At 44.5% G+C, this 27,749-nt stretch overlaps 1 long non-coding RNA gene across 1 annotated transcript in view; it reads right to left on the bottom strand.

The window, feature by feature from the left end:
• Positions 1 to 27,426, bottom strand: part of LOC126235884 (uncharacterized) — a 271,044-nt gene extending 243,618 nt beyond the window's left edge. The window contains exon 1 of the long non-coding RNA XR_007544829.1: positions 27,288 to 27,426. This is a non-coding gene — a long non-coding RNA (uncharacterized LOC126235884). The remainder of the gene's footprint in view (positions 1 to 27,287) is intronic.
• Positions 27,427 to 27,749: the final 323 nt, after the last annotated feature.

Genomic DNA, 27,749 nt, shown 5'->3' with positions numbered 1-27,749 from the left:
CGCGGTTGGAGTGTGTCGTGCTGTTACTATTGCTACGAGGTCCGTGGCTCACCGATTCTGGACACCAAAGTTGAGTTTTGACTTAATCTACCATCCGGTCACGACTGTTCACACTGTGTCGTTTGGATTTCGTTGTCGGCTGTTGGCACATTTCCACGAGCTGCCTGGCAGCTGATGTAAATTCAGGCAATGTATTTTCCTCATCGTGTTGTTGCTGTCCAGCACGGTGTGTAGTTTCACAGCTCAATGTATAATTGGTTGTGGGCGCCAATACCTTCTACGTTGCTCCATTAAACTCCCTGTTGTGTGCTGGTCGGGTGGAGCGGAAGTTATCTTGTCAGTGGGTCCGTTGACTGTCTGTCGGTTGGGTTGTCGTCGGATCGAGAATGGTTGGGCCGACTGCCTGTCTCACCTAAGCGAGCGTTAGTGTTTGAATTCCAGGACGACCCTCGGAAACCTCTGAGCCCCGTTGGGTGTACTGTCTTTTCTTATTTGTTCTTGTTGTTTGTATTTGTATGGCTTCTAGCCGATTTTTAAATTAAGGTTGTTTGGCCTTAAGGCGTAAGATTGTTTGGCCCTTGACCTAATTAAAGAACTGTTTTAAGATAAGGCCTTTTGCCTTTTAAAAATTCTGATTTTGGTTTCAGTCTTAAGATATTGGCTTTCAGCCGATTTTAAATTAAAGTGGTCTTGCCCTTAAGGCATGAGATTGTTTGGCGTATTCAGCCGGTTATTAAGTTCCAAAAATTAATGCTGTGTTTCCTTTTTTTAAAAATTTCTCGACTCTTGTAACGTTTGGTCAAATAAATAAAGTTGTATGTTCGAGTGTGCCGCTTATTTTGGCCTCTTTCCACAATTTAAACTACCTGGCCTGTCCTGCGGGTTTAGCGGGGCGTCTCAGTGGTATTACCTGGGTCATCTCGTATTCTGGAAGGCACAGTGTATGATCACAATTTATGAGGATGTATTATCCTTCGGGAGTATGTAAACCCTTACGTGCAGTTTGTTTTCACTCAGAAAGATGGCATCTACCAACAGGACAATGCAATGTGTCACACAACTCGCATTGTACGTGCTTGGTTCGAAGAGCGCCAGGATGAGATTACCGTACTCCCCTGACCACTAAACTCAGCAGATTTGAACTCAGTAGAGAATGTGGGGGACCACCTCGATTGGGATGTTTGACGCATGGATCCTCAACCGAGAAACCTTGCGCAGCTGGCCACGACACTGGAGTAGTGGGCATGGCTCCACATCGCTGTCGGTACTGGCACTCTTCTTGTACATCTCGCAGTGGTAAATCAGTCCTTTGACACGTGGTCACAGTAATGCGAATGGACAGTGCACTCGTGACGGCATATCACATCGACCACCGTGCTAACGTGCTTGAAGAGAAAGCTGTAATTGCTTCGAAGTCGATAGCAAATAAGTAAACAACGATACATACGGCTGAGTAGAAAACAGTAAGAGAGCATCCACTGTTCATCATACCAAAATACGAGGGATGGAACTTTAATAATGGCAACTATTTATTTTCAGCTCGTACAAAATAGATACGTGTTTCAAAGTTTTACTGACCTTCAAAGTAGTCACCAGCATTGTGTATAACCCGTTGCCAGCGATGTGGAAGTCGTAGGATACTCTTAGCAGTGCCAGTTGTGTTGACAGTTCGAGCGGCACGGTCTATTGCCCGACGAATTCTTGGCAGTTCTGAAGCGAATGCCGTGAAGTGTTTCCTTCGGTTTAGAAATCGAGTTGAGCTTACGAGGGCTTAAGTCAGAGGAGTGCAGGAGGTGGTATAGCACTTAGCAGCCTCATCAGTCAAACAAACTAGTAACAGCTTTCATTGTACGTGCTTGAGCATTGTCCTGCAAAGTGATGATCAGGTCCTGCAGAAAGTGCCATCACTTCTGTCTCTGTGCTCTTCATTTTTGGAACACAACCTACGACAGCGGTACGTGCACACTGCAAAAAATGAAGCTCGCCATCAACTCCAAACGCCCAGGAATGTTGACAGACGGCATCATTCTGTTGCAGGATGGTGCCCACCCCCATGCAGCCAAGGTTGTTTCGTCTACCCTCGGAAGCCTTTACACGTCCTCCATCCTCCATACAGTCCCGATGTCTCTCCATGCGATTTGTATATTTTTAAGGTCCTGAAGAAAGACATTCATGGCCTCCATTTGCTTTGGATAGAGAGCTGCACTCCTGGGTAGAATCAGGGTTCCGTAGGCAACCGCAAACATTTTTCCATGAAGTCATTGACCGCCTTCTTTTACAGTGATATAAATGTGTTAACAGCTATGGCGATTATTTTTGAAATAGTAAACAATTTAGTTACTTGTTTTCCATATCTCTCGTATTCGTTTGACGGTTCCTTCATATTACCTTATAGTTGACCATCGCGTCTTTTTATTTTGTGCTTAAATGTGTTAATTGACGTGTTAACTAAATGTTAATTGACGCCTGAGAGTTTTTTTGTAACATTTGTTGACTGAATTACCTTGCTGCTTGTCTTTTTCTCTAGAAGTACTTAAATATGTACTGTATTTTGCTGAATTTATTTTGAGACAGAAACTCTACGAAATGTCATGATTTCAAACCTGAATATTTTCACATTGCAAATAGTAAACGCCTACAGCCGATTTTCGTGTATTAGTTTGAGTTCATTTTTTAACAGAAATTCAAACAACTGTTCGAGTAAATAAATTAGTCTTTTTTGGGTGAAGTGTTAGGTTTATTGTGGCATGTCACCTTACGACTCGTAGCTCCTTGCTTGTTAACGATTTCAAAGACTCTCAGGGAAGCAGCTATGTTGGAAATGTGAGTTCTGCTATCAATGCATTTGCGGTACTCGCTAAGCGGCGACGTCCGCCGGACGTGCAGGCGTGTACTGTAGTCGTACACACGGGAAAGGCGTGTCGCAGCGGTGGCAGCGGCGCCCACGCCCGCCTGGCGCCTGCGTCCTTATCGCGTCGCGACACTGCGCCGCGTCCCACATCGGCAGCCGTGTGGCGGGCGTTGCGCAAGCGCGAAGCAACGGGCGGGGGGGGGGGGGGGCAGTGGTGCGAGGGGGGCGCTCCTATCGCACGTCCGCGCGCCGAGTTCCGCCCACCGCCGAATGTCCACCGGCGCGGGCGGAAATGTGCGCCAAGCCGCTCTTACGTCAGCAGGCGCTCAGAGCAACCGTTTCCTCGAATGGGCAGGTTAACCGAGGGTCAGCCAGCCCCTTCTAGACAGGCGACTGACATCTCAACACCGTCAGTACACTATACTGAATTTAGACAAGGAGTGGTTGCAAGATCTGGTAGTGTTTATGAGACACACTAAGATCACAAAACTCATGAGATATCCATATGCAGAATGAGATTTTCACTCTGCAGCGGAGTGTGCGCTGATATGAAACTTCCTGGCAGATTAAAACTGTGTGCCGGACCGAGACTTGAACTCGGGACCTTTGCCTTTCGCGGGCAAGTGCTCTACCAAATGAGCTACCCAAGCACGACTCACGCCCCGTCCTCACAGCTTTACTTCCGCCAGTACCTCGTCTCCAACTTTCCAAACTTCACAGAAGCTCTCCTGCGAACCTTGCAGAAATAGGACTCCTGGAAGAAAGGAGTCGGTCCGGCACACATTAACCTGCCAGGAAGTTTCATATCAGCGCACACTCCGCTGCAGAGTGGAAGTCTCATTCTGGAAACATCTCCCAGGCTGTGGCTAATCCATGTCTCTGCAATATCCTTTGTTCCAGAAGTGCTAGTTCTGCAAGGTTCGCAGGAGAGCTTCTGTGAAGTTTGGAAAGTAAGAGACGAGGTACTGTCGGAAGTAAAGCTGTGAGGACGGGGCGTGAGTCGTGCTTGTGTAGCTCAGTTGGTAGAGCACTTGCCCGCGAAAGGCAAAGGTTCCGAGTTCGAGTCTCGGTCCGGCACACAGTTTCAATCTGCCAGGAAGTTTCATAGCCATATGCACTTATACAGATGGCGATAGTGTGTACGAGAGATATGACAGGGCACTGCATTGGTGGAACTGTCTTTTGTACTCAGTTGAGTCTTGTTAAAAAGTTTCCGACGTGATTATGGCCGTACAACGGATTCTGGACGCGGAATGGAGTTAAACGCTTGGCACTTTTCATTTCGGAAATCGTCAGGGAATTCAATATTTCGAGATGCAAAGTGTCAAGAATGTGCGAGAATAGCAAGTTTCAGGCATTACCTCTCACCACGGACAACGTGGCGGCCGAAGGCCTTCACTTAACGACCGAGAGCAGCGTCGTTATGTATAGTTGTCAGGACTAACAGATAAGCAGTACTACGCGAAATAACAGCAGAAATCAATGTGGAACGTACGACGAACATATCCGTTGGAACAGTGCGGCTAATTTTGGAGTTAATAAGGTAGGGCAGCAGACGACCGGCGCCAGTGTTTTTGGTGATAACACGACAACTAACACCTGCAGCGCTTCTCCTGGGCTCTTGAACGTATCGGTTCGACCCTATACGACTGGAAATCCGTGGTGCGGTCAGACGACACCCAATTTTAAGGTGGTAACAATTGATGGTAGGGTTCGAGTGTGGTGCAGACTCCATGAAACCATCGACTGAAGTTGTTAACAAGACACTGTGCAATCTGGTGTAGCTCCATAATGGTGTGGGCGTGCTTACATAGAGTAGACTGGGTCCTCTGGTCCAGCTGAACCAATTATTGACTGTGGAAACTGTTATTTTCCACTACTTCGAGAGCTTTTGCAGCCATTCAAGGACTCCACGTTCCTAATGACAATGCGCTATGTCACCTGGCCACAGTTGTTCGCGATACGTTTGAAGAACATGCTGGACAATTCGAGCGAATAATTTGGCACTCAAATCGCCCATTTATGGGATGTAATCGAGAGGTCAGTGGTGCATAAAATCCTGCACCGGAAACAGTTCACAATTGTGGACGGCCATAGGTATAGCATGGCTTAATATTCCTGCAGGGTACTTCCATTGACTTGTTGAGTCCATGGAGTTGCTCAACTACGCCGGGAAAAGGAGGTACGACGCTATATGAGAGGTTCTCTCATAATTTTTGTCACCGTAGTCAGGTATGTGATGATGTGAAGCTATATCTACTTGATGCTGTAGCGAATAACATATGCAATGTGAAGCCGGGTAAGGGTCTGAACACGAGAGTACCCGAGTAAGAAAGTACGTAACAGTGAAGAAACTTCATTAAAAAATACAGACCGGCAAGTTTTAACGACCGCTGCAGATGCAGAAACATCATTACGAGCTATGACAGTATCAAGATTATGACGTGGCCCTTCCAGCGAGGAATTGAAGTTAGTGGCCAAGACTTCAACGTGGGTTCACCATTATGCTCTGCAAACCATTGCAGCAAGATTCTGACAGTGTGTCACGGAGAGATACTCTGCTGGGAGATGCTATCTCCGTCGGGGAAGACCAGAGGTCCCGCGAAGCTCAGCTGAATACCCTCATAACACTGCCTTTAGCGGCCTGTGTCCATGGGCGCTCACCTGCATTGACGATTTATCCGGACACGACCAGCGATATGGCATAACAAGAAGCGTAACTCATCCTATCAGGCGACATATTTCCATTGATCCACGCTCCTGTCTTACTAATCTCGTGCCCATTGCAGATTACATTGGTTAAAAATGGCAACACGTAGAGGTCGTATGTTGTGGAGGTCAATGTGCGCTGTATGGTGTGCTCCATAACACTTGTCCCTGCACCAACATTGCTCTCTGTCGTCATTTCCGCCACATATCACCGCCTATCCTGCCTTACAGAGCGGGCAAGCCTCCGATCTAGATGTTCAGTGATAACGTGTGGGTGTCCAACACCTTATTGCCTATTCGTGGATTCCACACTACTCACGAACGTAGCAGGCGAACAGCCGATCAACTAAACCACTTCCGTGATGCTCCTTCCTTAGTGCCGAATCATAACATTACGTCAGCCGCTGGTAGCCGGCACGGTAGCTCAGTGTGTTCAGTTAGAGGGTTTAGCTACCCTCTGTAAAAAAAAAAAAAAAAAAAAAAAAAAAAAAAAAAAAACCCTGAGTGAACGGATCAACTAACAACCTAAACGAGTGTCATCGGACGTCCGCCACGAACAAAGTCAACGAGCAACGCAGAACAAAATGAGAAGAAGAAAAAAGTGGTTAGCGCGACGGAATGTCATACCTGACGTCCCGGGTTCGATTCCCGACTGGGTCGCAGATTTTTTTCCGCTCAGGGTCTGGGTCTCGTGTCGTCCTTATCATCATCATTTCATCCCCATCGACACGCAAGTCGTCGAAGTGCCACAAGGCGAACGGTCTATGCGACGGGAGGCCCTAGCCACACGGCATTTCTATTTCCGTAACATTACGCCCTTGGTCAAAGTCGTTTATCTCAGTGGATTTCCCCATTTGTGGCTCGTAGCGTCGTTAGAATGATTCCTCATTCGCCTATGCTCCGCATATACATTTTTCTCATGCGTCACGTGCCCGCATTGCCACTATGGGCATTCACTATCACGATGGACAGTGATCATGGTTCAAATGGCTCTGAGCACTATGGGACTCAACTGCTGAGGTCATTAGTCCCCTAGAACTTAGAACTAGTTAAACCTAACTAACCTAAGGACATCACAAACATCCATGCCCGAGGCAGGATTCGAACCTGCGACCGTAGCGGTCTTGCGGTTCCAGACTGCAGCGCCTTTAACCGCACAGTGGGCAGTGATCATGTTTTGGCTCATCAGCAGATATACAAATTGGGTCATTATTTTACAACTGCACTGTTTTAATAATTACCTGAATTACCATATGTATTAAACAGCCTGCACAGGGTAACAACACTGCAGGTTTAATTTGTTGCAGCAATAAATACATAATAACTAGGTAAGTAGCGTCTACGACATTTTATTAATAAATGCATTATTTTTGAAAGGTGAAAATTGGTTGCATTTACTTCGTAGAAAATTACATATTTGCTGTGCTAACGTAATAAAATAAATATTATGGTCACTTTTGTCCTGCCCCTCACGAATTAAAACAGTGAACACAGCCAGGACCTATACACTGGCCAGTAATATTAGTACGATGACCTATCGAAACCCTTAACAACCATCTTTCGCACCAAGGACCTCTGTGAATGTGCAGAAAGACAGTCAGTGAGGTTCTGGAACGTCCAGACAGGGATGTGAAGCCATGCCGACTCCCGACTCCAGTGTCGTGGCCAGCTGCTTTAGGTTTCTCTGTTAAGAATCCATGGCGTGAACAACCCGATAGCTCCTCGATCGGGTTTAAATCCGGAGAGTTTGGTGGCAAGGAAGTACGGTACACCCATCCTGGAGTTCTTCGAACCACGCACGTACATTGCGAGCTATGTGATACGTTGCATTGTCCTCTTGAGAAATCCCATTGTGCCAAGGAAAAACAAGCTGCATGTAGGGATGAACATGGTCTCCAGGGATAAAGGCATACTCGTGATGATCCATTGTACCTTCAAGAATGACGCGATCACCCAGGGAATGCCACGAAAACATTCTCTAGACATTAAGGTTCCCTCCTCCGGCCTGGATGTTTTCGACGATTGTTCCAGAATATTTGCTTTCAAACATTTCCCGCCGTACACGCCCACAGTCGTCTACCCGATGGAGCATAAAACGGGATTCGTGTCAAGAGGCCACCTATCGCCACTCTGTGGATGTCCGGGTTGCAGTATTGGCGTAGAAATACCAGTAGCAGTCATCTTGGGTGCATGAACGAGGCACGTGCTACGGAAGCCAATACCCAGCAATGTTCGTTGCACAGTCGTTAAGGAGACACTGTTGGTACCCGCTTGCTTCATCTGGTCGGTCATTTTCTAACAGTTGCACGTCTTTTCGACCGTGAACATCACATCCGTCGTTCACCCGTGTTATCTATGGCCCGTGGTGCACCACTGTTGCCTCAGCGCTGGTTTTGATTAGCGGCATTTTGCCATGACACGGTGTACTTTAACCACGCCGGTACGCCAACAGTTGACAGACTTACGGAAGTGCTTCCACCGTTGGCACGAAAGCCAATGCTCATGCCCTTTCGGACGTCAGATAAATCGCTTCGTTTCCGCATTGCGACAACGACTGCACTGTTTTCCGCGTCCTCCCGACAGGCTTCATATATCCTCAATTGCTACCGCTGCTACCTGTCGTTTGTGAATGCTTACTCCCCGTTAACGTCCAACATATGCGGCGGTCACCTTAAAGTGAGCGTACCACATATAAGTGGTGGGGTTTCACATGATAGCCTGGTGCAAGTTTTACACCACCTACAGTGCTCAAAATTCACCACTATGCTGTTTTAAGGGAGTGATTAATATTTTCTCTAGTTAGCTTATCAGTTTCGTTTAAGAGTTGTTAATGTTTGTTTACCGATGCAAATGATCTTGAATATTTAACAATGTTGCAATGTAATGCACTAAAAACTCTTCACAGTATTGATGGGTTTGAATCTGTTGTTGACATACGTTAACATTTCATTTTCCCTTGCTCAAATGCGCAGCGACCGTCTAGACACTTCCTGATATTTAACAAACGTTCTGAGGTCTCATAAACACAGATTGAGACTACTCGCATCGCTAAAGTATTTGTATTGGCATATTTGTGCCGCATTTAATCAAGAGTCATCTAGTCAGTGACAGCGGACAAGCAATTTATTGCATTTGTGTTCTCTTAATTCGGCCGAAACAGTGTGTGCGCGATCTAGCACAAAAGCAACATTAAAGCGAAAGTAGACTTCTGTGTTCCTCCGTTCCTTTCATTGCTACAAATGTGTCACCATGTGCTTTCCCCAGAGGCAGGGCTACTCTGTTCGTATCTTCTCTCTTCTCGTGAAGGGCAAGAACTTTTTGCACTAGACTCGTTGACCACTGCCGGCGAATCGATCGATGGCGAGGAAACTTTACACAGTTCTGGGTTGAAACTGATACGCCACATAGTAGTGCGAGTAGTCCTTTATAAGTATACAGGGAGTCTCAATTTTACAAAACAGTGAGTTAAATGAATATTTAGAAGCATAACATTAAGAAACGTTACCCTTCCTGACGAGATAAACATGGTTTATTTGATTACTGCAACGATTTATAATTTTTTAGACGGGACGTTATCTTGTAGCTTACGTATTTAATTTAATAGTGTAAAAATCAATTTAAATCAAATTTCTATCAATTTCAATTATGAAGCTAAAAACTACAAAGTTTTAGGTGTGGATGCAACGTGCCGTACGTAACTGGCTACCTTCAGATGAATATTATTGTGACGAAATGATCGTTTAAGCAAGGTGTACAGCTGAGTCCCCATTTCCCTGAATACTCTTTTCAATGCACCTTCCCAACGACCTGCGGATGAGAAGTAAAGATTGTGTCACAGAGCGACAAGTTTCCTTGATACGCTGTTTGAAGGCCTCTGTGGTTGTGTGTTCAATGACAAACTCGATTCTTTAGAAATCCCCAAATAAAGAAATTACTGGTTTTAAATAGGATGATTGTTTGGATCTATCTAACCGTACTTTAAACAGCGTATCGAGGTACGTAAACTCACTGTATGTGTGTCTAGGGGGTGACACTGACACAATAAAAGCTATTGATATGAATCTGCAAAATTTCGGTTCAGGAAACTGTGCACATTTCCGCTGGTGCAATGACTAAGTAGGAGCAACAATGGGTTGTCTGCATTCCCTCTAGCAACCAGGACTGTATATGCTATTTTTACGTATCGGGTGGTTACAATTAGAGTAACTGTGGTCCGAGTGGTGCAGTGCGGGCTGCATACATCGCAGGACGCTGAAACGTCGTAGTTACGTTCATTAATCGGTACACTCGCAGAGTATACTGAAAAAGTATTTCCACCTTCTGCCACCGAGTGAAAAAATGGAGCTGTAAGCAGTCAGAATGAGACATGTGTCCTGTTTTGGCGTCAGTATGCTGTTTGCCGCGCTTGGTGACGCGTGTTGATTTCTTTTGTGAAGTGATTGTTGGTGTAAAGGGTTAAGAAGGTTGGAGAGTTTCGTATGAATTGCAGTGGTTATTGAGAAGAAAGACCGAGCACTGCTGGTGAAGCTCTTTTGTCAGAACGGCAGCACTAGCAGCGCTGCAGTGCAGAAGGGAGGAGGAGGAGGAGGAGGACATTAGTGTTCAACGTCCCGTCGACAACGAGGTCGTCAGAGGCGGGGCACAAACTCGGGGTAAGGATGGACAGAGAAGGAAATCGGCCGTGACCTTTCAAAAGAACCATCCTGGAATTTGCCTTAAGCGATTTAGGCAAATCACGGAAAACCTAAATTTGGACGGCCGGAAGCGGGTTTGATCAGTCGTCCTCCCAAATGTGTGCTACATTGCAGGAATATGCCTTATGTCACTGTTGTTCCACGGGAATTATCTATCTGTTGCTCAACAGTTTAAAACATCTTCCGACACATTTTACACTGGTATTCCTACAAGAATAAGCAATAAATGAAGCCCCAAGATGTTGTTGTTGTTATGGTCTTCAGTCCTGAGACTGGTTTGATGCAGCTCTCCATGCTACTCTATCCTGTGCAAGCTTCTTCATCTCACAGTACTTACTGCTACCTACATCCGTCTGAATCTGCTTAGTGCATTCGTCTCTTGGTCTCCCTCTACGATTTTTACCCTCCACGCTGCCCTCCAGCACTAACTTGGTAATCCCTTGATGCCTCAGAATATACCCTACCAATCGATCCCTTCTTCTAGTCAAGTTGTGCCACAAACTCCTCCCCAAATCTATTCAATACCTCCTCATTAGTTATGTGATCTACCCATTTAATCTTCAGCATTCTTCTGTAGCACCACATTTGGACAGCTTCTGTTCTCTTCTTGTCCAAACTGTTTATCGTCCATGTTTCACTTCCATACATGGCTACACTCCATACAAATACTTTCAGAAACGACTTCCTGACACTTAAATCTAGCCGCGCGGGATTAGCTGAGCGGTCTTGGGCGCTGCAGTCATGGACTGTGCGGCTGGTCCCGGTGGAGGTTCGAGTCCTCCCTCGGGCATGGGTGTGTATGTTTGTCCTTAGGATAATTTCGGTTAAGTAGTGTGTAAGCTTAGGGACTGATGACCTTAGCAGTTAAGTCCCGTAAGATTTCACACACATTTGAACATTTTTGAACTTAAATCTATAGTCGATGTTAACAACTTTCTCTTCTTCAGAAACGCTTTCCTTGCCATTGCCAGTCTACATTTTATATCCTCTCTACTTCGACCATCATCAGTTATTTTGCTCCCCAAATAGCAAAACTCCTTTACTACTTTAAGTGTCTCATTTCCTAATCTAATTCCTTCAGCATCACCCGACTTTATTCGACTACATTCCCTTATCCACGTTTTGATTTTGTTGATGTTCATCTTATATCCGCCTTCCCCAAGATAAGGTACTGAAAGACTATCGTTAATAAAGTAAGTGATCCTGGAATGGGACGCCAAACGAAAAGCTTCTACTTATGTTTCTAATCTAGACTGTAATAATAAAATGGGAAGGAACTGTTAATCAGAACTCAGGGAGAAGTTCTGATCCAAATGACACTAGATTTATTCTTTCTTAACATTACAAGACGACAAAAATGACGAAAGAAATATTACACAATCCTATTTTATTTAACAAATGCTTTGACTAACGTTGGGTCTATGGTGTACAAAGTGATCACCTGGAGATCGACACATGACACTAACCAAACACTAATCGCTTTATCTGACTTCATACACGTGAATCCGTGTTATGGCACAAAAGTACGCCACCACCAAGCATCTATACTCTACTATTCAAAAAAGAAAAATATGGTTCGAAAGAACAGGGTGCTGAGAAACATATATTAGAGCCCTACGCCGCAGCAGCGAATACTTTACCCTCCTGTTGGTCAACGAACCACACCACGATGCGTTCGGCGACTGAAGTCGTGGACGGCGGCAATCTGTCACTAATGGCGCGTTCCCAAAAAATGTAAGTACGCGGTCTCGAGTTCGGTTGATTCGGAACGCACGTACTTTCCTATGAGCCTCTGAAACCCCGGTGGATTCCAGTGTGTGTTTCTTTCGTCATTTTTGTTGTCTTGTAATGTTAGGAATGAATAAATCTAGTGTCATTTAGATCACAACTTCTCCCTGAGTTCTGATTAACAGTTCCTTCCCATTTTATTATTACATGTAGATTAGAAACATCAGTAGAAGCTTTTCATTTGGCGTCCCCTGCGAGGATCTCTTACTTTACTAACGATAGTCTTTCAGTACAACGCCACGACTTCGTGTTTCACTTTTTAGCAACCGTGAAAATGGATGACATGTGGCCGGAAACATTCTTGCACTGAGGAGGCATATTTTACTCTACGCGGTGCCATGAATGCAGAGAACTGTGGCATATGGGATTCTACTCCGCCACATATTATCCGGGAACATCCCCTACACTCATCTTTGTGTTGTGCGGTTTCACAAGCTCCTTCATTCCAGGTTCAGTTTTCTTCATAGTCCTAATAGGAGGACGGTGACGTCTACACTTCAAAAAGAGCTACTTGCGCAACGCGTGATTCCAGCTTTGTAAGAACCAACTGTGTCCACACCACTATTTTCATGCAAGATAGGGTCACAGGTGAAAGAGTTGTTCCGATAAACTTTCTGTGACGTCCGCATCATCTCTAAGTAATTTCAAGATCCTTCCACATCCCCCGATCCAAGTCAATGCGACTTGTGGCTGTGGGGATATCTGAAAGGCCGTGTCTATCAGGGATGTATCCAGACTCTTCCTGATCTGAAGAATAGCATACGACGACATATTGTTCTGATTACGCCGGATATGCTTCGAGCAAGTGGTGACAAAGCCACACTGGGACGGACGACCATTTTGAACACATGTCGTAACTTGTGACTATATCCGAATAAACGTTCCAGAACCACTGTTATCGTGCGTTTGATCGTTACTTCTCTTTTACGTCAGCTGCTGCAAGTTCTTACTGTTTACAGCGCCATATTTTCACCTGATGGAAGAAAGTGGAACTACTATTTCTTGTCGTGCTCCACGAGCGCACCGATTAATGGAATACCTACAATGTTATAGCTTCCTGAGATGTATACAACCTGCACAGGAGCACTCGTAACACCGTCAGTTTATTTGCAAGCGCCCGGTATCAGCGAACTTACACATTTTACAGAAACACGCCTCATTTTAAGTTGCAGTCAACATCATTAACAATACTGAGGATCCACAACAGTACGTGATGCAACGCGCAGGCGCTCACAGGTATCTTTCAGCTGGGCGAGTCAAAGTCACCTTGGCGCTCACGAAACGGGAATCTGTATGCGTCTGCGAGTAGTAGAGTGTTCTGACGACAACCAACCTGACACTGCTTACCTAACTTCGTGCGGCATCTCTCAGATACTAACATGCGATCCGCTTCACTTTAGCGTGCAGTCATTACAGTTTCTTGCAGAGACAAATGGCCTGCAAGGCGAAATAGTGGACACGCCTGAATTGTGCAGTGAGTCTTTACATCGGCTGCACCATAATTTAAGATCTTTCACAACTTCTCCTCTGAAACCTCAGTGGCGTTCCATACTAAAGTAAAAAACACGAAGAATGTTATTCAGTTTTGTAATAGATATGAGAAATTACGTGTAATGTGTGGAACGTCGCATTAAGTTTCACGTTAGTTTTACATTCTCGGAAAACCTATTGCTACTGTTAGTTTCGTATTGCTCTTTACTATATAGTAGGAGTTAACAATTTCTTCGAAAACAGGCGTATTCTGGTGGTTACCAGGAAAAACAAAAACACTGGGCTTTAATATGTGTTTAGGCTAGAGAGCTTCAGTTTCTTAAGGACTGAAACATAAATCAAATGATCCATAGTACTCGATTAGGTACTTACAACTACAGCCGAAATTTGCCGTGGGTCTGTCTGATTTAGTGGCACCAAAGTAAAATCGGTTCACGCTCGATATTTATGACAGTATTTGTTATTGCGGACAAAATTACTTATCATGTGCTGGTGTAGGCCCATTCTTCCGGGAAACTGCAGTTGCATCAACTAGAGGCGCATATCGTCATTTGGTGTCGAGGTGAAGCACGGAAAAATATGTTCGTTGAAAAGATCACTATGAATGTCCGTCCTAAGAGGTTGAGTTAATGTCCTGATAGTTGCGTCAACAGTTTTGTACTGTAGAGCAGCAAAGGCGAAGCAGATCACATCGTAAAATATCGCTTGTAGACAGAGCGCAGCCGTAGGAGATGCTCAGATCAAGCAGTTCACCTGGCACTTGGTTAAACACCACGTAACGTGATACACAGAACGTCTCTCAAATGGTTCATATGGCTCTAATCACTATGTGACTTAACATCAGAGGTCATAAGTCCCCGAGACTTAGAACTACTTAAACCTAACTAACCTAAGGAGATCACACACATACATGCCCGAGGCAGGATTCGAACCTGCGATCATAGCAGTAGCGTGGTTCCTCTGCTCCGTAGTCCAGTAACATCGTTTCACACACAGCGCGACACGTCATCGCGAGATGGTGCGCAGAGACCGTTTCTCAACCGTGGAAACTAGTCTCCCTTTTCGCGCCGTGTACTCATCGCAATATAAAGAACATCCTCTACATCATCTACATGGATACTCTGCAAATCACATTTAAGTGCCTGGCGGAGGGTTCATCAAGCCACCTTCACAATTCTCTATTACTCCAATCTCGTATAGCGCGCGGAAAGAAAGAACACCTATAAGCCCTTAAACACATGAATTCTCAAGGTTGCGTGAACGATGTGCTTCCGCAGTTGACATTCGCCGGATGCAAAAAATTGAGACTGGCCACATCGCTTTGTTCGTTGCGTTCGACATTCGCTTTAAAATGAACACAAAATTGTGGCATTTGTGTGTTGCTAAGGCCTTAAATTTCTCTTACTGCCGTGTTGCAGCTAGACCTACGACTACACTGAGGGTCTGTGAGCTCCTTACGTAGGCCTGACCTCCTACTCCGTTCAGAAACGTGCGACCGACGGGGTAGCCTCCAGAGCTGTTACACTTCACATCATACGAAGGGACTTCAAAAAGTGAGTTACACATTGTTTAGGCAGGCGAAGTAACTTTCACTGAATACTGCGCTACACTTCAAAATGACACAGGTACATGACACTATTTTTAAATGTAATAGCCAAGTCTCTACAAACAGCGATCGGAACGTTCTACTAATCGTTCAGTTCCTCGACGATAGAAATCCGCTAGATCAAATGGCTCTGAGCACTATGGGACTCAACTGCTGTGGTCATAAGTCCCCTAGAACTTAGAACTACTTAAACCTAACTAACCTAAGGACATCACACACATCCATGCCCGAGGCAGGATTCGAACCTGCGACCGTAGCGGTCGTGCGGTTCCAGACTGTAGCGCCTTTAACCACTCGGCCACTCCGGCCGGCTTCCGCTAGATCACGGAGCCACTGGAGAATCACTGAACGTCCTAACTGTTGAAAAATTTTAGTTTCCACAGATGTTCTTTCAGCTTGCTGAAAAGATCTTCCTTCCGCGGCGGTCAGTATCACCCATGTGTGTGCGACCTTGCTCGAATTGTGGGCACCACTTCACTAGACCTGTACGCGATATTGCATTTGGTCCATATACTGCCACAATTTAATCTATGCGCAATTTAGACTTATTCTCCTCGAGAACCGTACCGTTCCGCGTACTTCAACTTTGAAATGCGTTTCCAGTTGCCGCGCCACTTCTCTCCCTCAAAGTGATGCGCCTGTTATCCGTACCGCAGCAGAACAGTGTATACAGGAAACTTGGAACATGTACTCTCTTTTGACAAAGCGACACTCTTGTTGAGGAACAGTCTTTGCATGGGATGACGTGTGTAACTTATTTCTTGAAATGCTTACGTTATAAATAAAGGAACCGTGACAAGCTGCTTTACTCCACTGGGCAATAGAATTTTCTCCCTCTCCCTTCGGTACTTAGCAACATTTTAGGACTGCGTTTGAATTTATCTAGCGAGACTGCCTAGACTTCTTTGGGAAACTGCCCAAAAACCACTCCTTGGGTGTCAGATGCATCAAACCAGCAGTTGGTACACGATTCGAGGCGCTGCAGCTCACTCCTATATTTTAACAATTAAGGCTCTGGCTTCTGAGGACATTATCGATACTCTTCACAGATTTTTATGAGAAAATCGCTTCTTCTACATTTGATCCATTCAGAAAAATTGCAAATTCAAACACAATGGTCGACGTTATGCAGATGTTTCACAATTCATGATAAGCGCTTCTAGAGGTTGTAGAGAGGACTTAGTAGAGCAAGTTTTACCTAGGAACCCACGCCCGATGACGCTACAGAGCATCAAAGCTATAGGCGCCGGCACATATATATATTAATAAAACTGACAATCTGTAAGGACGGAGTCCTCACTAGAAATTGAGGAAAAAAGGTCCTGTGAACATGAGTCCGGAAATGGACGGTATGCCTGCAACGACAACAAATCGTCCCTGAAGACGGTACAGAGCTGCATCGCATCCACGTCGCAGCAGATACTCAAAATGGCCCTCATGTCAATCCAGGTGATAAGGATAGTAGCGGTTGTCAAGCAGGATACACATAACCGTACTTTGGCTTAATCCATGTGGGCAGGCCACTTGCCTCGACCTCGTACTACATTTCGTATCCATATCCTGTAGAAACCCGGTCTTCTAAATCTGTTATACGCACAGTCCAGCACCTCCGTGAACGTTCGTCCGTTTGAAGTGACCCATGATCACACAAACGCCGAAAAAGGGCTTGAAGTGTTGAAGTGTTGTGTGATGTGGTTTGTGTGTGTGTGTGTGTGTGTGTGTGTGTGTGTGTGTGTGTGTGTGTGTGAGGGTACTTGTTTTAGGTATAGCCGTGCTGCCTCTCGACCGTTTCCATCCGCATAGCCGTATACAAACACTATCTCGTCTTGTTCCCGACACTAATACCGGACTATTCTGCTGCTTACAGTACGCTGCGTCAACCACCGACACTGTAGCACGCAAGGAACATACGGCACGTGGTCAGAAAAACTATCATTCGTCAGCGCCATTTACCGTGGCAACGGTTCTTTTCCAGACACACGTGTTCATAGGACCTCGTTTTCTCCATTTCCAGTCAGGAAACCGTTCCTGCAGTTTCTTAGTTTTATTAATGTTCACCCTATATACTGCGTGATTCCGTGACGATGACACAAACTGTATAGGATCCTAGTGTAGGATAAATGTGTCAATTCGAGGTAAAGGTCCCTCCACCAGAAACGAATGAGTCGAAAGTTATAAGAGCGAACCGTTCTGATACCTTCGACAGCGGTATACATGTACTGGTACTGCTGTTGCTACGCCTGTAGGTAGGCAACTTCCAGTGTTGGTAGTATGGACCAAAATAAGGAAAAAATGTCCAGTAAGCGCGGGCTCTAAAATGCATATCTGAGGAGCAATGAGCACTTGTTCATCTTCGCTACTGCGAAGGACATCTCCTTTACTGACAAAGTGCTGATAGTTCTTAAGGCACGTATTTTAAAGCCCTTGTTTACTTGACATCTTTTCTTGTTATGGTCCATACTACCACCTCTGAAAGTTTCCTACCCTACAATTTTAAGCAACAACAGCACCAGTGCATGTATTCCACTGTCAGAAATATCAGAACGGTTTTCGTCTATAACTTACGAATCGCTCATTTCCTGTAAGGTGTCCTTACCTCAAATTGATGTGTTTATCCTCCTTCATCACCCTAGAACGTTTGTAACGTCATTACGCAGTCACCTTATACATACATGCATTTATAGGCGCCAGAACCTATAACTTAGACGCTCTGAAACATCTTTAGATGACGTTTCCGGACATAGGTTCCTAAGTAAAACTTGATCTACTAAGTCCCTTCTGAAGCTCCAGATTCAGCCAGTAGGTCTTCAAAAAATTTATCAGGCATTCTTTCGAATCAAAAGTGCATCATTTTTTTCTTACTTGGGTTTCTACGAGGTTCAAAAATTAAATACATTTACTTCCTTCAGCAATATGCATACACATTTGTTGGTAGCAATAGTTCTTTTTATATAGTAGAAATAAGTCCTTTCTTGTGAGTTACATTTTCGTATGAACAAGTTTCATGCCTACTATGCAAAAACAGCGGGACACTTTGTCAGCTGGTCAGCGAAAGGCAGTGAGCAGTTTCGGTTAGGACTACTTCGGACATAGACAATAGCATATAAACACGCCGACTGCGGTAAAGGGTCACTCGTTATCACATTAGTTTTGTATGATATGTTCCCACGTTCAAAACGTCGTCGCAAGATTTTCCATCTTATAGCTTAATTCCTTATTATCACATTGCTGATCAATCAACTGCGGAAGTAATTTTCAAAGCTGTGCAATAAAATAGCTCTAGGAATTGTTGAATCACGCCATATGCTAGACGGTTACGTGACGGTAAAGTTCTAAACATATAAACACGTAGGATGAAACTAATAAACCGAATGTGAGTGGTTAGATGATGTAGTAGTAATAGCGGTGCTGACGGTGGCAGTAGCAGCAGTCGTTCTGATTGCAGCAGTCTTCAGTACAGAGACTTGTTTCATGCAACTGTGCACGCTGGTCCTTCCCGTGAAAGTGTCATCATCTCTGCATTACTTCTCGTACTTTAACCTGCATCCATTTGAACTTCTTTGCAATATTATAGTCGTTTACGCAAACACACGTTCGGTAGGATGTTTCCATGACCATCTTTGAAATATCTGTATAAAAAAATACAACAGAACCAGTAACTAAATTTTATTTTAGTTACGACATGTTTCGGTGGCCGTGTTGAATAATTAGGTGGCAGTTCGGCTGTTTAGCTAAGGAGCATTGCTCATGGGAAGCCAACGATGTCGAAATATCTTCAGTGCCGTTCGACTTCGTTGCGTATTTTCTTCGAGAGCACCGCATTTGAATTTAATGCATACATTGTAATATTTGTAAACAGTAAATATGTTAAGTTCAAATGGAGAACTGTCGAAGAAAATACTCAACAAAGATGCACGACGGTACAGATATTTCGGTCGTCGGCTTCTCAGGAGCAAAGCAACTCAGATAAAAGAGGCAATTGCCATGAAGATGCACTATAGCCTCCGAAACGACATGAAGATAAAAAATATTAATATATTCAATAAAGTGAGCGTTAACGTACATTGCCTGATAAAGAATGTGAAGCTCACACAAAAAGGTGGGGGATGGGGGGGGGGGTTTACAGAGGATATGTGATGTTATTTCAGTGACTACAAAAACAAGGGTGCCATGAAGCCGTTGTGACCTCACCCGAAGTAAGCTGCCCACAGCTGTTGTAACTGTTCCTTGATACACTGGCACTGCGATTGAGTTGACGTTCGGGTCGGGAACGGATCTGGGGATGTTGCTGGCCACGGGAATACCTCAACATCACGCAGACAACAGGGACACGTTCCGTTCCTGGACGAGCATTGTCTAGTTGAAAAACGTCACTGCAGTACTGTAGCACGAGAGGTACCACATGGGGATGCAGGAAGTCCGTGACGTTCCGCTGTGCCAGCGACTCATCACTGAACACGGCATGACGCCTCCGTCATCAGCCCATGCTTCCCGGTCAAGGCATCGTGACAAACGCAGCCGTTTCTGTTGTGATGGTAACGGTAGGCTACGACTTGGACAGAAATTCCGTAGTGCAGCTGCTGCTAGTACCTGACCTATGGTGCGGGATGACAGAATGTTGCAGGAAGCTGGATGGCAGGCATAGGTGTGAGGTGGTTATGATGTACCCGGTGCACAACACGGCGATACTCCCATGTGGTGGTCACTGGTCGTCGACCAGAAACATGGAATGAGTAAGCATGCCTTTATGTTGCGGATGTGTGTGATGTTCTAAGGTTAGTTAGGTTTAATTAGTTCTAAGTTCTAGGCGACTAATGACCTCAGAAATTAAGTCGCATAGTGGTCAGAGCCTTTATGTTGCCATTCAAACAAACAACTGACACATTCGAAGCGCCAAAAACCTGGATACTGCACGATTCGACGAGCCGGCTGAATGGTGACTCAGAGAAAGGCCCCTTTCAGATTCTGCCACGTGCTGACAGCAAGATGCAGCTTCCCCGTGTCCTTCACAGTGATCACCCAACGTCTGTCGCAAGCAGGCCTGGTACCAGCACTAAAGACGAACACTTGAAATGCAACCTGGTCACTGTTTACCTGTTACAGAGAACTGCAGCATCAATCATTTACATACCCGCGGACGGTGTGTGTACGAAGTTACACAGACATCCGACCTTGTCTTCTGTGTACTTCATTATTTTGCATTTTTTTGTCAGGCAGTGTGTATTCATTGTTCGCAAACATTACAGTGAATGCGTCGAGTCGCATGCAGTGCTCTCGAGGAAAATAATCAATGAAGATACATAGACGTCGTTGCCTTCCCAGGAACAATCCAACCCAGTTAAACACCTAAAACGTTGCCTAATGTGGAGTATTGCCTGCGAAGCGTGTCGTAAATTTAATAACATACAGTGCCTGGTTACGATGTTTTTATTTATATTTACTATCATATAGGAACTAATAATAGATGGTAATGTATTTCTCGTTTTCATAAATGCTTTTCTTGTCACTGCCAGTCTGCATTTCTTACGCACTTCTCGCGCCGCCAGTTATTTATCTGATCACGTAGCAAATTCTTCTTCTTGAATATTTTCTTCGAGGACATAAAAACCAATCGATAGCCCACGAGATAACAATATACGTAAACCAACTCGAAAGGAATGGTGGCAGCGTCTCCATGTGTTTGATTAAAGCGCACAGCAGCGTACGTAGCTGACTCTGTTCGTAAGAACGTGGTGACGTCAGATATAGAAACCTACACACACTTTCCAAAGGAGAACCTATTACCGATCTGCAGGAAGAGGATTGGGAGGGAGTGAGACAAAGAATGGCAAACTTCTCAGACAACTAAAAGAAAGTAAAACGTGCAAATAACAACAATATTACGAACCAGCCCTTGGTTCCATGAACTCGTTTTGTACAAAGAAGTTTGCTGTTTTTATAGCGCGGTTTAAGTTCAATCACTTCCGCTTTGCACAGCACCGACACCGCACAAGCATAGCACCAAGTCTACTTTATGACTAAGGCGAAGTGGAGGACAAAACACATATATTTTGGATGTGTCATCCGGCGAGACATTGCTTCAAAGTTGGTAAGGAATATTGAGAGTAAGAAATACACGTACCATTTAGCAACTTACGTGCCAACATTAATAGTAACCACAGACGTTGTAATGTATGAAGAACTTTACTTCTTTCTAAGTGAAGCGAAAAGAGGTATCGGAGGTAACTCGCGTGAACGAAATAACTTAGTATAATCTCATTATGTTGTCTCATGTTGATCTGTCTTTGTTTTTTGACATCATAATTAGTATAATTAGTGTGAGGTCATGAGTGCTAAAAGGAATCCGTTAAACATCGGTTACACGATAAATCAGTCTAATATACAAGTGGACTTTCAGGCTAGAAATTATGGTCAGCATGTTCTCCATCGATTTCTGGTTGACCGCAAAAATAGTTTTCAGGCTCTTGTAGACGGCGAAAGTAAGCGTAAAGCACACAAAGACAATTTAAGTGTCTCTTCGTAACGACATAACTACACGCCGCCTCACAGCCTGACGTTTCTTAGACACCCCGTGTATGGAATAGGAGAAATAGCCCTAGAGTCCAAGAAGTGTGTGCAACAATTCCAGTACCAAAGAAAGGAAATGCTGACAGGTGAATTTCCGAGCCATTTGTTTAACAAGTCATAAATTTTAAGCCCATATCATCAACGTCGACATGCAGCAGGATTTTGGAGCGTATATTCTGTTCGAACATCATGAATTACCTCTAAGAGAACGGTCTATTGATAGTTAACACGGATTTAGAAAACATCGTACTTGTGAAACACAACTAACTCTTTACACACACGAAGTGCTGAGTACTACCGACAGGGGATTTCAAATTGATTCCGTATTTCTGGACCTCCAGTGGGCTTTTGACACTGTACCACACAATTGACTTGTAGTGAAACTGCGTGCATGTGGAATATCGTCTCAGGTATCTCACTGGATTCGTGATTTCCTATCAGAGAGGCCACAGTTCGTAGTAATTGACGGAAAGTGATCGAGTAAAACAGAAGTGATTTTTGGCGTTCTCCAAGGTAGTGTTATAGGTCCTCTGCTGTTCCTTACCCATATAAATGATTTAGGAGACAATCTGTTTCCAGATTATGCTGTAGTTTACCGTCTAGTACAGTCATCAGAAGACCAAAAAATATTGCAAAACGATTTACACAAGATATCTGTGTGGTGCGAAAATTGGCAATTGACTCAAAATAATGAAAAGTGTGAGGTCATGAGTGCTAAAAGAAATCCGTAAAACTTCGGTTACAAGATAAATTAGTCAAATCTAAAGGCCGTACATTCAACTAAATACCTAGGAATTACGAACAACTTAAATTGGAAATAACACATAGAAAATGTTGTGGGGAAGGCGAACCGATGACTGCTTTCATTTGCAGAAAAGAGACTGCCTACACTACGCTTGTCCGTCCTCTTTTAGAATACTGTTGGGCGGTGTCGGATCTTTACCAGATAGTATTAACGGAGTACATCGAGAAAGTTCAAAGAAGAGTAGCACGCTTTGTATTACCGCGAAATATGGGGAGAGAGTGTCATTGACATGATACAGTGGTGGACATCATTAAGAGGGGTAGGACGTCAAACGGGCCGACTTGGAGGAGGAGAGTCACCACAGGGCATTTTAATTTCTACTGTCTATACTTTTACAAATAAATTCTTAACCAGGAAGGATTGAGGACTCACACTCATCGCAATGGAAGTTCAAAAACGTAGCAAAATACCATTTTTCACATGTGAAATTTCATCATTTTTTCACTTATTACTGGCTGCATTTGTTGCTATAGGTACACTTTTCTTCCTAAGTAAGAGAGATTCTTCGATGAATTTTTCATAGCATACAAACAGTAGTTACAGGTGTATAAAACTCTAGAATTTTCCAAATCTATTAAAAAACTGTGGAAAAAATTGAGATAATTAACTATAAAACTTGATATTTTTCTAAACATGTAGTTTAAAATGTAACAGTTCATTCATTTTTTCATAAATTAAGTAACTTCTAGAGTTTCAGACACCTGTTTGTATGCTGTGCAAAAGTCATCGAAGAATCTCTTTTACTTAGGGAGAAAAGTGTACCTATAGCAATAAATGCAGCCAGTAGTAAGTGAAAAAATGATGAAATTTCACTTGTAAAAAATGTGTTTTGTTACGTTTTTGAGCTTCCACTGCTATGAGTATGAATCCTGAATCCTTCCTGGTATGCTGTTAAAGTTTTATGAATTTATTTGTAGAAGTATAGACAGTGGAAAATAAAATGTCTTGTGGTGCCTCTCCTGCTCGAAGTCGGCCCGTTTGACGTCCTACCCCCCTTAAAGCAAAGGCGTTTTACCTGGCGGAGGGGTATTATCACGAAATTTCAAACTTTCTCCTGCGAATGCGAAAATATATTATTGACGCCGACCTACAAAGGGAGAAACAATCGTCTTGATAAAATAAAAGAAATCAGAGCTCGCACGTAAAGATATAGATGCTCGTTTCTTCCGTGCGCTGTTCGAGATTGATAATAGAAATTTTTTGCGAAGGTGTTTCGATGAGCCCTTTGCCAGGTACTTGAGTGTGATTTGCAGCATATCCATTTAGATACAGTAAAAAAAAAAAACTTACACGCGCTATATACAGAAGAATGGTACGATTGGTAGATGCTGACCAGGGGGAAGATCTGTTTGGTACTACCGACCGCGCAGTATTCGGAACACGAAGCTTTTTGAACACGGCCGCTTCTGCATTGGGCGTATAGCGGAGGCCGCCAGCCGTGAGACAAGTTGAGCTCGCAGAAGGGCCGGTCTGTGGCTGGGAAAGCGCCGCCGGCTGCCCCGCGGACGCGGCGGGCCACGCCCGCATTCCGCCAGCGGAGTCGGTGCACCGGCACACCACACCACTGCACTGCACTGGCAGGCCAACTCACCTGTACGGCGGAGCGGGCCGCTGCCCAGCCTCACACACACACGGAGTCAGTAGACTGCACTCGCAAGAGGCGCGGCCCGCGAATTCGACCCGTATCTACGAGCACCAAAGACAGGCACGGCAACTGGGGGTACTACACAGGTCATAAACGCAGATAAGCGCTTCGCTCTCCCGGTTAGACAACTCTTGCAACTAGTTTTAAAGAAGAGGCTCCGATGTGTTCCGGGATTGACGCAGCTGTTTTCTGTCGAGTCATCCACACTCGGCGCATTTCTGCCTGATAATGTTTCAGACAGTTCACCGAAGGCGAGATATCTCACCGTTCGCCAGAAGTAAATGCGGGTGGCAGTGACGCGGTCAGCTAAGGACGCTAACGAGGGGGACACGGTAAGTGCCATCAGCCGATTTCTCAGAAACTTCGCACAGTGGAAGAGAAGTCAAAATAAGTGAAAACGTGTCTCGCCTTATCTGTAAGTATTCGACAGTTTCTGTAGAAACGACAGTCAAAGTTTTCAAGGGATTTTCGAGGCACTTTATGAGGCTTTTATGGCTCTGAGCACTATGGGACTCAACATCTTAGGTCATAAGTCCCCTAGAACTTAGAACTACTTAAACCTAACTAACCTAAGGACATCACACACACCCATGCCCGAGGCAGGATTCGAACCTGCGACCGTAGCAGTCCCGCGGGAGGCTTTTATCGCGGGAGAATGTTGGACGTGATGGCTCATTGGTTGGTGTTGCGGCTTGTTAATTCTACGCCCGTGTTCGAAATCCGATTATTGCTTTCATTTATTTGTTTAATTCTTTTCATTTAACTACGCATGTCCGTAGAAGGTTAGTACCCAAATGTATCTTATCAAATTAGGGTATACAAGGGAATTATGTTAACTATAAAAATAGAACTGAATTTCACAATGTCACACATTTATTACATAATATGTATATTCTACGTTGTGGGGTTATAATCTTTTTAAATTTTCACACTCTGATATTTCATTCTGATATCAATTCTTATATTAATTTTTAAATTTTGTTCATATATTTATTCCTCACCAAGATTTGGTGCATTCCTTTGGATGGTACCGATCGTAGAAACATTGGAAACACAGATATTCCGAACACCACAAGCATCGTGCGAAGGCAGATTTGTCATAATGACATTTCTTCCTATGAATTTCACTCGAGAGAGAAACGTCGTCAACGTTGATGAAGATGTTCGCGGCAAATCATGCGTAACGGACCACTTTTCCGAAAACTAGGGCTTACAATTGGTTATGAATCAAGACACACTACAGGAATTTCGTCGAAAACAATTTTAAATACCTTTCTCATTTTTTAAATTCATTCATCTGACGTGCAATTAGTAAACAAATAAGGACAACTTTGTATCAATATACATTGGAAAACGTACGTGTAGTGATCTTATACAGACATGTGTATATAAATGGAAAACAAAAATAAAAGTAATGATCGGGGTCCGAACACGGAAAAAAAAAAGGCGCGTCGCTAACCACTGAGCCACGATTTCGTTTGAGGCTATCGCGCGGTCTAGGTACATAAAGCACCTTTGAAACTTTGACCATCGTTTTTTCAGAAACGGTGTAGCATCTAAAGATAAGCCGAAACACGTGTTCCCTTATTTTGTGCCCTCTTACACTGAGCGAAGTTTCTGGTATACCGGGTTATGGCATTTCCCGAGTTCTCCTCGTGAGCAGTATGTTTGCAGCCTAATTGGTTCAAAATGGTTCAAATGGCTCTGAGCACTATGGGAGTTAACATCTGAGGTCATCAGTCCCCTAGAACTTAGAACTACTTAAACCTAACTAACGTAGGGACATCACACACATCAATGCCCGAGGCAGGATTCGAACCTGTGACCGTAGCGATCGCGCAGTTCCAGACTGAAGCGCCTAGAACCGCTCGACCACACCGGCCGGCTGCAGCCTAATTTCCCTGAAAAATATGCGACGAAATGATGTCATATTTTTGAGTCGTCTCACAAGTGACGATGACATATGATCAACAAGATTTGCTTTAAAGACACCTGTTCTCGACCAATAAACTTCTGATTGGCCAGTCTTGTTACTTAGCGCGGAACCACACCTACGCTTTACACTCAATAACGTCACAAAATTGCTCGAACGTTCCATAAATGGTAACGAAGAGTGGAATATGAAACCCCCGGTGACGGAGGGAAAAGGGGGGGGGGGGACTTTGTGTACCGATGGAGATTTGTCACTACTTTCAAGTATAGAGCTTACACAAAAAAATTTTCATACTTTGGCGCATTTTACAAAAAATAAAAATTCTGGGAACTAAATATACATACAGCCAAAAGGAATGGAATACAGTTTTGTGTGAAGAGAAGGTTTGTAGTTCGCAATAGCGGTTCTCAGATAAGCAGCTGACTGTCATCGTCAAAGAGTCTAAATACTGAAACTTTGGTATATGGAAGGAAATTTCATATTAGAAGTTACTGCTGCGGAATAAAGACAGAATTTCTTCACCAGGTGCATCACTATTGATCTTTTCGCAACATCTTTTGTAGAGATTGGCTTTATTTTGCAATGTACCTCAGTGTCGAATTTTCTGGAATGTTTTACATATTATACAACGAAGGCTTTCACGACCGAATGTCATAGTTGCTGATGCGCAGTTGTAGACGAGATGTAAGGAAACGAAAAGTTTCTTCAATGACTGCCATACATCTCGTAAGACTCATGAGCAACTATATTTACAGATTACTTTCGTTTTCTATTCCGGGTCCATTTGAGACCAGTCACATGACTGAGAATGACTAAGTAAGCGAGTAATAGAGCTTGGAACGTGAATTAAGTGAGGAATGGATACAAGTGAGTGTTAATTTCTTCAGTGTGTAATTGTTGTAACATAGCGCCACGAAAAAGTTCTAAGGTGTAGAAAGTTCATTAATGACAAGGATTTTGAACGTAATAACGCAACTCGTGTAGAATCTCGGCAGTTATAATCCAGGTGAGAGACGACGTCCTTTTTCGTAACGGATTCTGTGAACAGCAATATTAGCCATAAAGAGGGAAAATTCGGCTATTCATCGTCGGGATCGCACACCGTCACCGACTGTCACCTCACTCACGGCTTAAACAAAGTTTTCTGCCGGCGACGTTGTACCGTCACAGCTGCCATATCTGCGGGCGATGTACTCACCGGCAGTTCTCGACAGCGGCTGCGTCACACACGTCGCTACGCAGGCAGGCGGCGGCGGCGGCGGCGGCAGCACCAGCAGCAGCTGCGTCGCCACACTCGGCCCGCCACAGCGCGACGCATCCGCCCGCGAGCGCTGCCGCAGCGCGACTAACGCGTCCGGCGACGCCGGCGGCCAATCGGCTGGCCGGGCCGCCACTGCGGGCCAATGGGAGCGCGCCGCAGGCCGCAGCGCCGTCTCGCCTCGCCGACGAGCTTCGAACCCGCGACCGCCTTTCGCACGATCTAGAAGTAAATGTAGCACATCCGGACCTCGCTCGGTATTTGTATTACGGTCGATAAACTAAGAGGGCCGTTCGGAGCGAAACACGCGAAACCGTCGCGTCTGCGACGGAAATCGCCGTGTCGCTACACGTGAAGAAAAAAGCAGAATCAAAGTCTCGGAGACAGCACAGTGGTGTGTAC

The sequence above is a fragment of the Schistocerca nitens genome, chromosome 1 (genome assembly GCF_023898315.1).
Source record: "Schistocerca nitens isolate TAMUIC-IGC-003100 chromosome 1, iqSchNite1.1, whole genome shotgun sequence".
NCBI classification, from domain to species: domain Eukaryota; kingdom Metazoa; phylum Arthropoda; class Insecta; order Orthoptera; family Acrididae; genus Schistocerca; species Schistocerca nitens.
Note: the sequence above shows the minus strand (reverse complement) of the source record. Positions and strands in the feature narration are given on the sequence as shown.